The following is a 16,640-nucleotide window of genomic DNA, read 5'->3' as shown; positions in this document are numbered from 1 at the left end:
CACTATATAAAGATATAGTCAAGCCTGAAACAAGCTGACAACAGTCTGACATGTTACCATATATAGACATAGTAATTTCCATGTCATACACCTTTGTATTATCAGGTAAATACATTTTATTATAAATTGTTATTTTCTGAATGTGAGATCCACATTTCTGCTTCAACATAAATCAAATATACAGTAGCTGATGAAAGGAAGTGAAGCCTGAAACAGTCTGACAGACAGTCCATTCAGGAAGTATTCAGACCTCTTGACTTTTTCCACATTATGTTACGTTACAGCAGTTAAAATACTAATCTAGTCTAAAACGGATTACTTATTTTTTTTTAAATCATCATCAATCTACATACAATACCCCATAATGACGATGCAAAAACAGGTTTAACATTTTTTTTTTTGCCTAATGTATAAAAACTGAAATACCTTATTTAAATAAGAATTCAGACTCTTTGCTATGAGACTCAAAATGGAGCTCAAGTGCATCCTGTTTCCATTGATCGGATGATCAGATGGAATTGATTTTGACTGGGGGAAGAAAAAGAAAAAAACGACTTCTCTGAACTATCATGTTTGTCACATGGAAAAAGTTTAGAGTGTGTGATGGTACCACAGTACTCTAGGTTTATGTAGTTAACAAAAAAAGCTAAAGAAACTACGCCTGTTCATTCACCATCATGCATGCTTCTCAATGAGTAGAACATTCCTGCAAAACAAACGCTTAAAAGATCTGAGGGAATTTTGACATGGATGTCAAAACTATGTAAAAAAATTTGAACTTGCAGGTGTGGTGTATTTTTATCTACACGTAACTTTGTGTCAATTATGGAATTACAAAAGTTATCTACCACTGTATAACTAAATACAAAAGGTCTCATTTCTGTACATTCACTAAAGCTGTTCAACTTAAAAAATCTCGTGATGAAATTCCATAAGGCAAAATGATAGCTAAAGGAATGGTGACCAGTATAGTTCGCGCTTACAAGCATTTTCGTATTTTCCTTGAGATGTTTCTACAACTTTATTGGAGTCCACCTGTGGTAAATTCAATTGATTAGACATGATTTGGAAAGGCACACACCTGTCTATATAAGGTCTAACAGTTGACAGTGCATGTCAGAGCAAAAACCAAGCCATGAGGTCAAAATTATTTTCTGTAGAGCTCCGAGACAGGATTGTGTCGTGGCACAGAAAAATGTTGACCGCGTTGAATGTCCCCAAGAACACAATGGCCTCCAGCATTCTTAAATGAAAGAACTGTAGAACTTTTGGGTATGCTTTTCTGCGTCAGGGACTGGGAGACTAATCAGGATCGAGTGAATGATGAACGGAGCAAAGTATTGAGAGATCCTTGATGAAAACCTGCTCCAGAGCGCTCAGGAAGGTTCACCTTCCAACAGGACAACGACCCTAAGCACACAGCCAAGACTACCCAGGAGTGGCTTCGGGACAAGTCTCTGAATGTCCTTGAGTGGCCCAGCCAGAGCCCGGACTTGAACCCAATCGAACATCTCTGGAGAGACCTGAAAATATCTGTGCAGCGACACCCCATCCAACCTGACAGAGCTTGAGAGGATCTGCAGAGAAGAATGGGAGGAACTCCCCAAATAGAGGTGTGCCAAGCTTGTAGCGTCATACCCAAGAAGTTGTAATCGCTGACAAAGGTATTTCAAAAAAGTACAGAGTAAAGGTCTGAATACTTATGTAAATGTGATATTTCTTATATTTTATTATTAATTAGTTTGATACAATTATTGATTGTTTTAACTGTTTTTCCTTTGTCCTTATGGGGTATTGTGTGTAGATGGATGATGGGGGAAAAAAACAATTAAATTTATTTTAGAAAAAGGCTGTAAAGTAACAAAATGTGAAAAAGTCAAGGGGTCTGAATACTTTTCGAATGCACTGTATACATATATAAAGTTATAGTCAAGGCTGAAACAATCTGACATATCACTATATAAAGTTATAGTCAAGGCTGAAACAATCTGACATATCACTATATAAAGTTATAGTCAAGGCTGAAACAATCTGACATATCACTATATAAAGTTATAATCATTTCCATTTCACCTTTGTGCTTTTAGGTGATAAAATAGTGTCATACACTGTCCTTTTGTTTATCCATCATTTATCAGGGTCATTTCCCCAGTGTGAGATGCTCACCAACAGGTACAGGAGTATATTGTATATTGTTGTGTATATTGTATATTGTTGTGTATATTGTATATTGTTGTGTATATTGTTGTGTATATTGTTGTGTATATTGTTGAGTATATTGTTGTGTATATTGTCGAGTATATTGTTGTGTATATTGTTGAGTATATTGTTGTGTATATTGTATATTATTGTGTATATTGTTGTGTATATTGTTGAGTATATTGTTGAGTATATTCTTGTGTATATCATTGAGTATATTGTTGTGTATATTGTATATTGTATATTGTTGTGTATATTGTTGTGTATATTGTTGTGTATATTGTTGAGTATATTGTTGAGTATATTATTGTGTATATTGTTGAGTATATTGTTGAGTATATTGCTGTGTATATTGTTGTGTATATTGTTGAGTATATTGTTGAGTATATTGTTGTGTATATTGTTGTGTATATTGTTGAGTATATTATTGTGTATATTGTTGAGTATATTGTTGAGTATATTGCTGTGTATATTGTTGAGTATTTTGTTGTGTATATTGTTGAGTATATTGTTGTGTATATTGTTGAGTATATTGTTGTGTATATTGTTGTGTATATTGTTGAGTATATTGTTGTGTATATTGTTGAGTATATTGTTGTGTATATTGTTGAGTATACTGTTGAGTATATTGTTGAGTATATTGTTGAGTATATTGTTGTGTATATTGTTGTGTATATTGTTGAGTATATTGTTGTGTATATTGTTGTGTATATTGTTGTGTATATTGTTGTGTATATTGTTGTGTATATTGTTGTGTATATTGTTGAGTATATTGTTGTGTATATTGTTGTGTATATTGTTGTGCTTGAAAGTGACTAGAATATAGGTGCTATTCCTGGTCTCCAAATATCTCCTCAGACTCCAGATAACAATCAATGAGCTAATAGAGTAGACTATTATTGCACGCGTTCGTTTCCGTTTGGTACTGCGTGAACTGCAGGACAAAAGTTATTTTTCCTGAAAATATTTGAGTAATTAGATCTGCAAGGGAATACGTGTTATCTTGCGGAGAGAGCCCCACGACGAACACTTTGAAGGGCTTCTCTTTAGCAAGGGGACGATGCCAAAATACTGGTGACAGTAATATTGCTGATATACAACCACGTGTAATTGCATTTATTTGCATTTTTTATAATGTTATGAGAAATAAATGAGTTTGTAGGCTAAAAAACAACTATACCGCGGTTGTGTAAATTAATGAAGTACTGAGAACAGTCTGGGACTCTTTTAGCACAAAGCAAAATATCCTCTATATGACTATAATTCTATACAACCTTCAGTTCAGCTATCTACCCTCATAACGTCGTGGACTGAGAAGATGTAATGTTCCTAATGAAAACTCAAGCGGAGCGTTTTAATCAGATATTTTAATAATGGGATATTAGACGAAGAGAGACTGGAAACAGGTAGTAATGTCTCCAACAACAGGTAGTAATGTCTACAACAACAGGTAGTAATGTCTACAACAACATGTAGTAATGTCTACAACAACAGGTAGTAATGTCTACAACAACATGTAGTAATGTCTACAACAACAGGTAGTAATGTCTCCAACAACAGGTAATAATGTCTCCAACAACAGGTAGTAATGTCTACAACAACAGGTAGTAATGTCTCCAACAACAGGTAGTAATGTCTACAACAACAGGTAGTAATGTCTCCAACAACAGGTAATAATGTCTACAACAACAGGTAGTAATGTCTACAACAACAGGTAGTAATGTCTACAACAACAGGTAGTAATGTCTACAACAACATGTAGTAATGTCTACAACAACAGGTAATAATGTCTATATGACTCAAGTAAAAGTGAAAGTCACCCAGTAAAGTACTACTTGAGTAAAAGTCTAAAAGTATTTGGTTTTATATATATTTAACTTATTATGGCTGGGTGGCAGTATTGAGTAGCTTGGATAAAAAGGTGCACAGAGTAAACTGCCTGCTACTCAGGCTCAGAGGCTAAGATATGCATATTATTAGTAGATTTGGATAGAAAACACTCTGAAGTTTCTAAAACGGGTTGAATGATGTCTGTGAGTATAACAGAACTCATATGGCAGGCATGTTGGTTAGGTCGGGGTGTGACTAGAGGTGGGTCATCTAGGGGATTACGTTTCTATGTTGGCCAGGTACGGTTTCCCAATCAGAGGCAGCTGTTTGTCGTTGTCTCTGATTGGGGATCATATTTCGGCAGCCATGTTCCCCATTGTGCTTTGTGGGATCTTGACTATGTATAGTTGCCTGTTAGCACTATTGTTAGCTTCACGTTTCGTTTTGAGATTTATTGTTTTTGTTTTGCTGTGAATTTCACCTAGAAATAAAAGATGTGGAACCCAGATCACGCTGCGCTTTGGTCCACTCATCATAACGAACGTGACAGAAATAGAGAAAGAGTTTGAAGAGAAACAAGGAATCAGGTAGACTAGTCTACACTACTACCACTAACCCACACAGGTAATCAGGTTAACTAGTCTACACTACTACCATTAACCCACACAGGAAATCAGGTTAACTAGTCTACACTACTACCACTAACCCACACAGGAAATCAGGTTAACTAGTCTACACTACTACCACTAACCCACACAGGGATTTAGGTTAACTAGGCTACATTACTAGCACTAACCTACACAGGGAATCAGGTTAACTAGTCTACACTACTAGCACTAACCCACACAGGGAATCAGGTTAACTAGTCTACACTACTACCACTAACCTACACAGGAAATCAGGTTAACTAGTCTACACTACTACCACTAACCCACACAGGGAATCAGGTGAACTAGTCTACACTACTATCACTAACCCACACAGGTAATCAGATAGACTAGTCTACACTACTACCACTAACCCACACAGGAAATCAGGTTAACTATTCTACACTACTATCACTAACCCACACAGGAAATCAGGTGAACTAGTCTACACTACTACCACTAACCCACAAAGGAAATCAGGTTAACTAGTCTACACTACTACCACTAACCCACACAGGAAATCAGGTGAACTAGTCTACACTACTATCACTAACCCACACAGGAAATCAGGTGAACTAGTCTACACTACTACCACTAACCCACAAAGGAAATCAGGTTAACTAGTCTACACTACTACCACTAACCCACACAGGAAATCAGGTTAACTAGTCCACACTACTAGCACTAACCCACACATGAAATCAGATAGACTAGTCTACACTACTAGCACTAACCCGCACAGGGATTTAGGTTAACTAGGCTACACTACTAGCACTAACCCACACAGGAAATCAGGTGAACTAGTCTACACTACTACCACTAACCCGCACAGGGATTTAGGTTAACTAGTCTACACTACTATCACTAACCCACACAGGAAATCAGGTGAACTAGTCTACACTACTACCACTAACCCACACAGGAAACCAGGTTAACTAGGCTACACTACTAGCACTAACCCACACAGGAAATCAGGTGAACTAGTCTACACTACTACCACTAACCCGCACAGGGATTTAGGTTAACTAGTCTACACTACTATCACTAACCCACACAGGAAACCAGGTTAACTAGTCTACACTACTATCACTAACCCACACAGGAAATCAGGTGAACTAGTCTACACTACTACCACTAACCCACACAGGAAACCAGGTTAACTAGTCTACACTACTATCACTAACCCACACAGGAAACCAGGTTAACTAGGCTACACTACTATCACTAACCCACACAGGAAACCAGGTTAACTAGGCTACACTACTATCACTAACCCACACAGGAAATCAGGTGAACTAGTCTACACTACTATCACTAACCCACACAGGAAACCAGGTTAACTAGGCTACACTACTATCACTAACCCACACAGGAAACCAGGTTAACTAGTCTACACTACTATCACTAACCCACACAGGAAACCAGGTTAACTAGGCTACACTACTATCACTAACCCACACAGCTGCAACAGCAGCCATCTCCTCCAGTGCTCAGCAGAAGCGTCCGTCCCTTAATCACTGCTGACAATTATACAGAGTGGAAGCTGCAGCACCTCAGCTGTTTCCTCCATAACCCTCCCTGTAGTGAGCTGCAGTTGGCTGTGGTTGGATGTGGCTGGTTGGCCAGCTCTGCTCTGGGTTGGAGATGGATGAGGGGACTGACTATTTCAGACACCAGCGCCCCAGTCACCACGGATACACACAGGAAACAGCCAATCCCAGCCTCTCCACAGAGGAAGTGGAAATACAAATAGATTAGACATGAAAAAATAAAATATTCTCTCTTTATCTCTCTCTCTCTCTCTCTCTCTCTCTCTCTCTCTCTCTCTCTCTCTCTCTCTCTCTCTCTCTGTCTCTCTCTCTCTGTCTCTCTCTCTCTCTCTCTCTCTCTCTTCTCTCTCTCTCTCCCTCTCTCTCTCTCTCTCTCTCTCTCTCTCTCTCTCTCTCTCTCTCTCTCTCTCTCTCTCTCTCATTCTTCAACCTCCAGCAAAATATTTCAGACAGTGAACCACGGCATTATAAATTAATATCCTAACACATTCTTGCACTGTTCCCAGCATTAATCACAGGCAATATGTGTATACCGTGTAGAGACGGTTGTTAATGCCTCAGTCCAGGTGTGGATCTAGTTTTACTCTGGTGTAGAGACGGTTGGTAATATCTCAGTCCAGGTGTGGATCTAGTTTTACTCTGGTGTAGAGACGGTTGGTAATATCTCAGACCAGGTGTGGATCTAGTTTTACTCTGGTGTAGAGACGGTTGGTAATATCTCATTCCAGGTGTGGATCTAGTTTTACTCTGGTGTAGAGACGGTTGGTAATATCTCAGACCAGGTGTGGATCTAGTTTTACTCTGGTGTAGAGACGGTTGGTAATATCTCAGACCAGGTGTGGATCTAGTTTTACTCTGGTGTAGAGACGGTTGGTAATGCCACAGTCCAGGTGTGGATCTAGTTTTACTCTGGTGTAGAGACGGTTGGTAATGCCTCAGTCCAGGTGTGGATCTAGTTTTACTCTGGTGTAGAGACGGTTGGTAATATCTCAGTCCAGGTGTGGATCTAGTTTTACTCTGGTGTAGAGACGGTTGGTAATGCCACAGTCCAGGTGTGGATCTAGTTTTACTCTGGTGTAGAGACGGTTGGTAATATCTCAGACCAGGTGTGGATCTAGTTTTACTCTGGTGTAGAGACGGTTGGTAATATCTCAGTCCAGGTGTGGATCTAGTTTTACTCTGGTGTAGAGAAGGTTGGTAATGCCTCAGTCCAGGTGTGGATCTAGTTTTACTCTGGTGTAGAGACGGTTGGTAATGCCTCAGTCCAGGTGTGGATCTAGTTTTACTCTGGTGTAGAGACGGTTGGTAATATCTCAGTCCAGGTGTGGATCTAGTTTTACTCTGGTGTAGAGACGGTTGGTAATGCCACAGTCCAGGTGTGGATCTAGTTTTACTCTGGTGTAGAGACGGTTGGTAATATCTCAGACCAGGTGTGGATCTAGTTTACTCTGGTGTAGAGACGGTTGGTAATATCTCAGTCCAGGTGTGGATCTAGTTTTACTCTGGTGTAGAGACGGTTGGTAATATCTCTGGTGTAGAGACGGTTGGTAATATCTCAGACCAGGTGTGGATCTAGTTTTACTCTGGTGTAGAGACGGTTGGTAATGCCTCAGTCCAGGTGTGGATCTAGTTTTACTCTGGAGTAGAGACGGTTGGTAATATCTCAGTCCAGGTGTGGATCTAGTTTTACTCTGGTGTAGAGACGGTTGGTAATATCTCAGACCAGGTGTGGATCTAGTTTTACTCTGGTGTAGAGACGGTTGGTAATATCTCAGTCCAGGTGTGGATCTAGTTTACTCTGGTGTAGAGACGGTTGGTAATGCCACAGTCCAGGTGTGGATCTAGTTTTACTCTGGTGTAGAGACGGTTGGTAATATCTCAGACCAGGTGTGGATCTAGTTTTACTCTGGTGTAGAGACGGTTGGTAATATCTCAGTCTAGGTGTGGATCTAGTTTTACTCTGGTGTAGAGACGGTTGGTAATATCTCAGTCCAGGTGTGGATCTAGTTTTACTCTGGTGTAGAGACGGTTGGTAATATCTCAGTCCAGGTGTGGATCTAGTTTTACTCTGGTGTAGAGACGGTTGGTAATATCTCAGACCAGGTGTGGATCTAGTTTTAGTCTGGTGTAGAGACGGTTGGTAATATCTCAGTCCAGGTGTGGATCTAGTTGTACTCTGGTGTAGAGACGGTTGGTAATATCTCAGACCAGGTGTGGATCTAGTTTTACTCTGGTGTAGAGACGGTTGGTAATATCTCAGTCCAGGTGTGGATCTAGTTTTACTCTGGTGTAGAGATGGTTGGTAATATCTCAGTCCAGGTGTGGATCTAGTTTTACTCTGGTGTAGAGACGGTTGGTAATATCTCAGTCCAGGTGTGGATCTAGTTTTACTCTGGTGTAGAGACGGTTGGTAATATCTCAGACCAGGTGTGGATCTAGTTTTACTCTGGTGTAGACATGGTTGGTAATGCCACAGTCCAGGTCTCCTTGAATCGTCAGTGTGACATATAGGATTTTTATATATATAGAGAGAGACATATTATGCAACACCAACACTAGTTGTGCGTACAGACAGGATCCTAGGTACAGCTTTGACGTCAGCTTGTCACGTATCCACGGACACCTGTATGAGACTGTCTCCCAACGTCACAGCAAATCAACATTGTTGACTGACAGTGACTCCTTTGAAGCAGAAGCTACAACTGGTGCCTAGTCTAGCCACTACGTTCCCATCCATGACTTCTCTCCCCGTGGATTGGATGAGCATTAAAACGAGCCACTTAGCGCCCTGTCAGAGAGGAGCTCCAGTGGCCCACAGGAGTCTGCTCCGCAGACACTTATTCCATGTGTTTGCTCTGCCGACACCTATTCAATGGCCCATTTAATGCAGAGTGTTGTCAGCTTCAGAAAAGCTCTTCTCTCTCAGGTGTTTGAGTAGGAGAGACTGACGTGACCTGTCGTCAACTCTCTCTCCCCTCCTCGCCCCCCCATCCCCCTCTTTCCCTTAACTTTCTAGCAGACCTATCAGCTTGCTGCCAATTCTTAGCAAATTGTTAGATTTTTTTGTTGTTGATCAAATACAATACTATATTTTTGTATTTATTTTTGACACCTCTCTCCCTCTCTCTCTCCTCTCTCTCTCTCTCAATTCAATTCAATTCAATTCAAGGGGCTTTATTGGCATGGGAAACATGTGTTAACATTGCCAAAGCAAGTGAGGTAGATAATACACAAAAGTGAAATAAACAATACAAATTAGCAGTAAACATTACACATACAGAAGTTTCAAAACAAGAAAGACATTACAAATGTCATATTATATATATACAGTGTTGTAACAATGTACAAATGGTTAAAGCACACAAGTTAAAATAAATAAGCATAAATATGGGTTGTATTTACAATGGTGTTTGTTCTTCACTGGTTGCCCTTTTCTTGTGGCAACAGGTCACAAATCTTGCTGCTGTGATGGCACACTGTGGAATTTCACCCAGTAGATATGGGAGTTTATCAAAATTGGATTTGTTTTCAAATTCTTTGTGGATCTGTGTAATCTGAGGGAAATATGTCTCTCTAATATGGTCATACATTGGGCAGGAGGTTAGGAAGTGCAGCTCAGTTTCCACCTCATTTTGTGGGCAGTGAGCACATAGCCTGTCTTTTCTTGAGAGCCATGTCTGCCTACAGCGGCCTTTCTCAATAGCAAGGCTATGCTCACTGAGTCTGTACATAGTCAAAGCTTTCCTTAAGTTTGGGTCAGTCACAGTGGTCAGGTATTCTGCCACTGTGTACTCTCTGTTTAGGGCCAAATAGCATTCTAGTTTGCTCTGTTTTTTTGTTAATTCTTTCCAATGTGTCAAGTAATTATCTTTTTGTTTTCTCATGATTTGGTTGGGTCTAATTGTGCTGTTGTCCTGGGGCTCTGTGGGGTGTGTTTGTGTTTGTGAACAGAGCCCTAGGACCAGCTTGCTTAGGGGACTCTTCTCCAGGTTCATCTCTCTGTAGGTGATGGCTTTGTTATGGAAGGTTTGGGAATCGCTTCCTTTTAGGTGGTTGTAGAATTTAACGGCTCTTTTCTGGATTTTGATAATTAGTGGGTATCGGCCTAATTCTGCTCTGCATGCATTATTTGGTGTTCTACGTTGTACACGGAGGATATTTTTGCAGAATTCTGCATGCAGAGTCTCAATTTGGTGTTTGTCCCATTTTGTGAAATCTTGGTTGGTGAGCGGACCCCAGACCTCACAACCATAAAGGGCAATGGGCTCTATGACTGATTCAAGTATTTTTAGCCAGATCCTAATTGGTATGTTGAAATTTATGTTCCTTTTGATGGCATAGAATGCCCTTCTTGCCTTGTCTCTCAGATCGTTCACAGCTCTGTGGAAGCTACCTGTGGTGCTGATGTTTAGGCCGAGGTATGTATAGTTTTTTGTGTGCTCTAGGGCAACGGTGTCTAGATGGAATTTGTGGTCCTGGCGACTGGACCTTTTTTGGAACACCATTATTTTGGTCTTACTGAGATTTACTGTCAGGGCCCAGGTCTGACAGAATCTGTGCAGAAGATCTAGGTGCTGTTGTAGGCCCTCCTTGGTTGGTGACAGAAGCACCAGATCATCAGCAAACAGTAGACATTTGACTTCGGATTCTAGTAGGGTGAGACCGGGTGCTGCAGACTGTTCTAGTGCCCGCGCCAATTCGTTGATATATATGTTGAAGAGGGTGGGGCTTAAGCTGCATCCCTGTCTCACCCCACGACCCTGTGAGAAGAAATGTGTGTGTTTTTTGCCAATTTTAACCGCACACTTGTTGTTTGTGTACATGGATTTTATAATGTCGTATGTTTTACCCCCAACACCACTTTCCATCAATTTGTATAGCAGACCCTCATGCCAAATTGAGTCGAAGGCTTTTTTGAAATCAACAAAGCATGAGAAGACTTTGCCTTTGTTTTGGTTTGTTTGGTTGTCAATTAGGGTGTGTAGGGTGAATACATGGTCTGTTGTACGGTAATTTGGTAAAAAGCCCATTTGACATTTGCTCAGTACATTGTTTTCATTGAGGAAATGTACGAGTCTGCTGTTAATGATAATGCAGAGTATTTTCCCAAGGTTACTGTTGACGCATATTCCACGGTAGTTATTGGGGTCAAATTTGTCTCCACTTTTGTGGATTGGGGTGATCAGTCCTTGGTTCCAAATATTGGGGAAGATGCCAGAGCTAAGGACGATGTTAAAGAGTTTTAATATAGCCAATTGGAATTTGTTGTCTGTATATTTGATCATTTCATTAAGGATACCATCAACACCACAGGCCTTTTTGGGTTGGAGGGTTTTTATTTTGTCCTGTAACTCATTCAAGGTAATTGGAGAATCCAGTGGGTTCTGGTAGTCTTTAATAGTTGATTCTAGGATTTGTATTTGATCATGTATATGTTTTTGCTCTTTATTCTTTGTTATAGAGCCAAAAAGATTGGAGAAGTGGTTTACCCATACATCTCCATTTTGGATAGATAATTCTTCGTGTTGTTGTTTGTTTAGTGTTTTCCAATTTTCCCAGAATTGGTTAGAGTCTATGGATTCTTCAATTACATTGAGCTGATTTCTGACGTGCTGTTCCTTCTTTTTCCGTAGTGTATTTCTGTATTGTTTTAGTGATTCACCATAGTGAAGGCGTAGACTCAGGTTTTCCGGGTCTCTATGTTTTTGGTTGGACAGGTTTCTCAATTTCTTTCTTAGATTTTTGCATTCTTTATCAAACCATTTGTCATTGTTGTTCATTTTCTTCGGTTTTCTATTTGAGATTTTTAGATTTGATAGGGAAGCTGAGAGGTCAAATATACTGTTAAGATTTTCTACTGCCAAGTTTACACCTTCACTATTGCAGTGGAACGTTTTACCCAGGAAGTTGTCTAAAAGGGATTGAATTTGCTGTTGCCTAATTGTTTTTTGGTAGGTTTCCAAACTGCATTCCTTCCATCTATAGCATTTCTTAATGTTACTCAGTTCCTTTGGCTTTGATGCCTCATGATTGAGTATTGCTCTGTTCAAGTAGACTGTGATTTTGCTGTGGTCTGATAGGGGTGTCAGTGGGCTGACTGTGAACGCTCTGAGAGACTCTGGGTTGAGGTCAGTGATAAAGTAGTCTACAGTGCTACTGCCAAGAGATGAGCTATAGGTGTACCTACCATAGGAGTCCCCTCGAAGCCTACCATTGACTATGTACATACCCAGCGTGCGACAGAGCTGCAGGAGTTGTGACCCGTTTTTGTTGGTTATGTTGTCATAGTTGTGCCTAGGTGGGCATATGGGGGAGGGAATGCTGTCACCTCCAGGTAGGTGTTTGTCCCCCTGTGTGCTGAGGGTGTCAGGTTCCTGTCCAGTTCTGGCATTTAGGTCGCCACAGACTAATACATGTCCCTGGGCCTGGAAATGATTGATTTCCCCCTCCAGGATGGAGAAGCTGTCTTCATTAAAGTATGGGGATTCTAGTGGGGGGATATAGGTAGCACACAGGAGGACATTTTTCTCTGTTAAGATAATTTCCTTTTGAATTTCAAGCCAAATGTAAAATGTTCCTGTTTTGATTAATTTAATGGAGTGAGTTAGGTCTGCTCTATACCAAATTAGCATTCCCCCTGAGTCCCTTCCCTGTTTCACACCTGGTAGTTTGGTGGATGGGACTACCAGCTCTCTGTAACCTAGAGGGCAACCAGTGGGTCCGTCTCCTCTATACCATGTTTCTTGCAGGATGACAATGTCTGCATTACCGATTTCTTTGGTGAAGTCCGGGTTCCTGCTCTTTAGGCCAAAGGCAGATGACCTCAGACCTTGGATATTCCAGGATGATATACTGTAGTGAAGGCTTTTTGTTCCATAAAGTGTCCAATGTTGTTGGTCGGGGTTTGGCCTCAGGCCAGTAAGTGTGAGCAGAGCCTGCTGAGCATCTGGTACATGCCGTTGGCTTGGGCGAGTGTAAGAGTGGGGGTTGGGCCTGTTTGCCCGCTCACTACCTGGGCGTATGTGTGACTTCCATGTTGATGCCCTCTTTGCGGGGGTGGGGTGCATGGGGTGGGCAGGAGTGGCATGGGTCTGATCTGAGGGGGCCTAAATTGGGTGTGGGCATGGTTGATGTGGGGGGGGTGTGTAGGTCTAGGGGGGGGTCCTGGAGGTCTTGGAGGGTGTCTCGCTGGTCTGGGTGGGGTGTCTATTGATCTGTTGCTCCTGTGTGAAGTGTTGGGGCTTCGTTTGAGAGCGATGTCCTTTAGAGTCCGGGCAAAGGTGGGCACTGCTGCCTTGTAGAGGTGGACCTGGTCATAGAGGCTGTTCAAGTCCAGGGTGGAGTGGTGGGCCAGAAAAACATTTGGTTTTGAGGCACAGTCACGGGAAATGCTTGCGTTTACCCGCTGTATTGTAGCAGGGTGGAAGTCTTTTCGTGGTAGCAGGGTGGAGATACCCACTTGTGCGTTGGGGAAAGTAGAAGAAGCTATTTCAATCACTCCCTTCAGTGCTGTGGCCACCCTTTCCTGCTGTGCTCTCAGGTCGTTTGTGCCTGTGTGTATTATTATGTGGCTAGGTGAGCCTAGTTTGTCCTCAGACAGAAGGTCTAGGGCGCACTGGGTGTTTGGACACCAGAGTTTAGACACACTGTGTTTGGGAAAAAGTTTTTTTTCTTCTATATATTTCCCATTTGAGTCCATAAGGAGAAAAATCTGTGTCTTGTGTTTGTCCTCAGTGGGTGTGGGGGGGTTGTCAGGAGGGCTATCGGGGTGGCTGACAGGGGGGGTGCTCAGAGGGGGTGAGAGCTGCTGGGCTTGGGGTTTTTCTTTTGTCTGTTCTGCTGTGATGTCGACTCTATGGTCAGGGTCTGGTGTGGACTGTTCTGCTGTGGTGTCGAGACTTTTGTCGGGTGCTGAGGTGGGCTGTTCTGCTGGCGTCTCTGTGGGGATGGCCACCTCCCTAGTGGGTTGTTCTCTGTCACATGCCATCCCCCTCAACCTCTCCTCCAGCAGTCTGATCCTCTCCTCCATCCCCCTCTCCCTCTCCTCCAGCAGTCTGATCCTCTCCTCTGGTGCTTTGTTCTGCTCCTGCTTCTGCTCTTTCTCCTGTTGAAGTTGTCTCACCACTGTACAGAGTGCAGATATGTCTCTCTCCACCTCCAGCTCTCCTGGTCTGGTTAAGGGGTTGTTGTGCTGGACTGTTGTATGGGTCTGTGCTGACTGGAGTGTAATCACCTGCTGTTCCAGCTCCACCTGCCTTACCTCCAGCTGGGTAAATTTATCCTTCATTTCAATGAGGGAGGAGTGCTCTGTACTGGGAGGTTGACTGTTTGCTGAGGGTTGCTCGTCTGTGGGGTTATATGGTGAGGAGGTCTGGTCTGACCCACTTGGGGTGGGGGTATCTTTATCAAGGGAGAGCTTCTCCTGCTGGGCTAGTTCTTTGATTAGATGAAAGTCCAGCTGAAACTGTTTGGGGTTGCCCTGTACCATTACTGTTCCAGACTTATATAGATTTATATTAGCTGACTCCTCGTCCTCGTTGTCAAGAATCCTGAGTTTCCACCCCTCGTTAACCCCCCCCTCTCTTGACAGAGGGGTAGTGTGCTAATATAGCACTGTGCCATGCCTGGGGATGGTTTGTGTGGAAGATAAGGTTGCTGATGTTCCCATTTTTGTAATAGTCAGCAAAAAGTGTCTCTTGATTTTCCATAAGGAGCTTCATTTTGTGATCTTTTCTTGCCTTATCATTCTTAACACTCACAGGGTAATGTATTTTAATTACCTCTGAACAGCGGGAGGCAGCTTCTAAGGCCTCTCCATTTGGTTGGGGTAGACTATTCGACTCTCCTGCCATTGTTGGGCTAATGTGCTTTGACACCTCTCACTTGACACGTCAGTGCTAGTTGAAGCTGTATCAAGCTTGGAAGAATTATGTTACCATTCAGGCCTTATAAAGTAATGTCATGTATTTTTCTTCTTGGCTTTTGGAAATAGAATATAGTTTCAGACTAAACATTACTCACTCAGTTCCAGGTTGGGTGGTGTTTTCAGGTTTCTGTTGTTTTCCAGAGAATATGCTGTAAAGAATTATAAACCTTGGTTGTTGTGAACTTTTCAGGTGATTCCGTAATTCCGTCCAAAATCAGGTTGTAGGTTTTGAGTTTTGATTTGAAGTGAAGGTTATGTAGTAGAGGGTAGCATCCTGTATGTGTTCCTGACAAAAAATCCAAGTTTATCTAACTCTAAACCTATCTTTTTTAAAGAAAATGCTGAAAAATGCAGGAGCTCATCTGATCATGACCTCTCTCTCTCTCTCTCTCTCTCTGTCTCTCTCTCTCTCTGTCTCTCTGTGTCTTTCTCTCTCTCCCTCTCTCTCTCTGTCTCTCTCCGACTCTCTCTCTCTGATCATGAACAGGGTATTGTCCGCAGACATCAAACATGTCATTGACAACTTTCAAAACAGTTTGAGATTATGAGCATAGCTGCCAACATCTTATCTTAAGCATATTTTAATTAATTATTACAATAAATAAACTCACAACAAGATAATCATTTACAAGGTAATGACGAGCTAGTTACAGAAAATAGCTTAGTGCGACGAAATAAAACCAGGGCAGTCTACCCGGAGAATTTAGAAACGTCTGCACTGTCTCATTGCTGTCGCAGACAGGTAACCATGACAACAGTCGCCGCGACGGTCTACAGACATTCAATCGGAGTATTGATTAAATGGAGTATTGATTAAATGGAGTATTGATTAAATGGAGTATTGATTAAATGGAGTTTTGACAGTTGCCTCATTCTAATTGTATACAGACGTGTCGCTAGACCAAGTATAAACCAGCGTTAAACATGTATTTACCTGCATCAGTTAGTCAGAGCTGTCTCTGAGAGTCAGTGTTATTTCTATCTGTCCTGTTATTGGTCATCCCATCAGTGCTGGCCTGATACGAGGTGACTCTGGGCTTCCCCCCCCCCCCCCCTCTCTCTGTCTTTCCTCTCTCCAGAATTCAGCCTTCCCATAGATGGTCCTTCGCTCTGGAAAAACATCCACACTCAAGCCCAGACACACACACCATCAGTCAGACTGCAGGTGCAGCCCATTAAAGCCTTCCACTGCAGCTCTGCAGGCCACTCTAAATATATGACCTCCCCTCGCAATTAGGAAACCCCACGTACAAACCGGGGCACAAATGTTGCACTATGTAGGGATCACGGTTCCATTTGGGATACAGTCAATACCAGACCAGATGACCCAGCGCCTCAGCTATGTGTTTACAGGTTTGATACGTTCTACCTGAACAAATAAAATAAAAAAAACTGAAGAAATGTCATTATTCTTATTATAACAGCAGATGCTACTTCCACAGTCGGCGTTTCCTGTTTGGGAAACTCTGCTTATTGGTTCAGGAAAAA

Source organism: Salvelinus alpinus, chromosome 18 (assembly GCF_045679555.1).
Source record: "Salvelinus alpinus chromosome 18, SLU_Salpinus.1, whole genome shotgun sequence".
NCBI classification, from domain to species: Eukaryota; Metazoa; Chordata; class Actinopteri; order Salmoniformes; family Salmonidae; genus Salvelinus; species Salvelinus alpinus.
The sequence above is the reverse complement of the archived record's forward strand: the minus strand, read 5'-3'. Positions refer to the sequence as shown.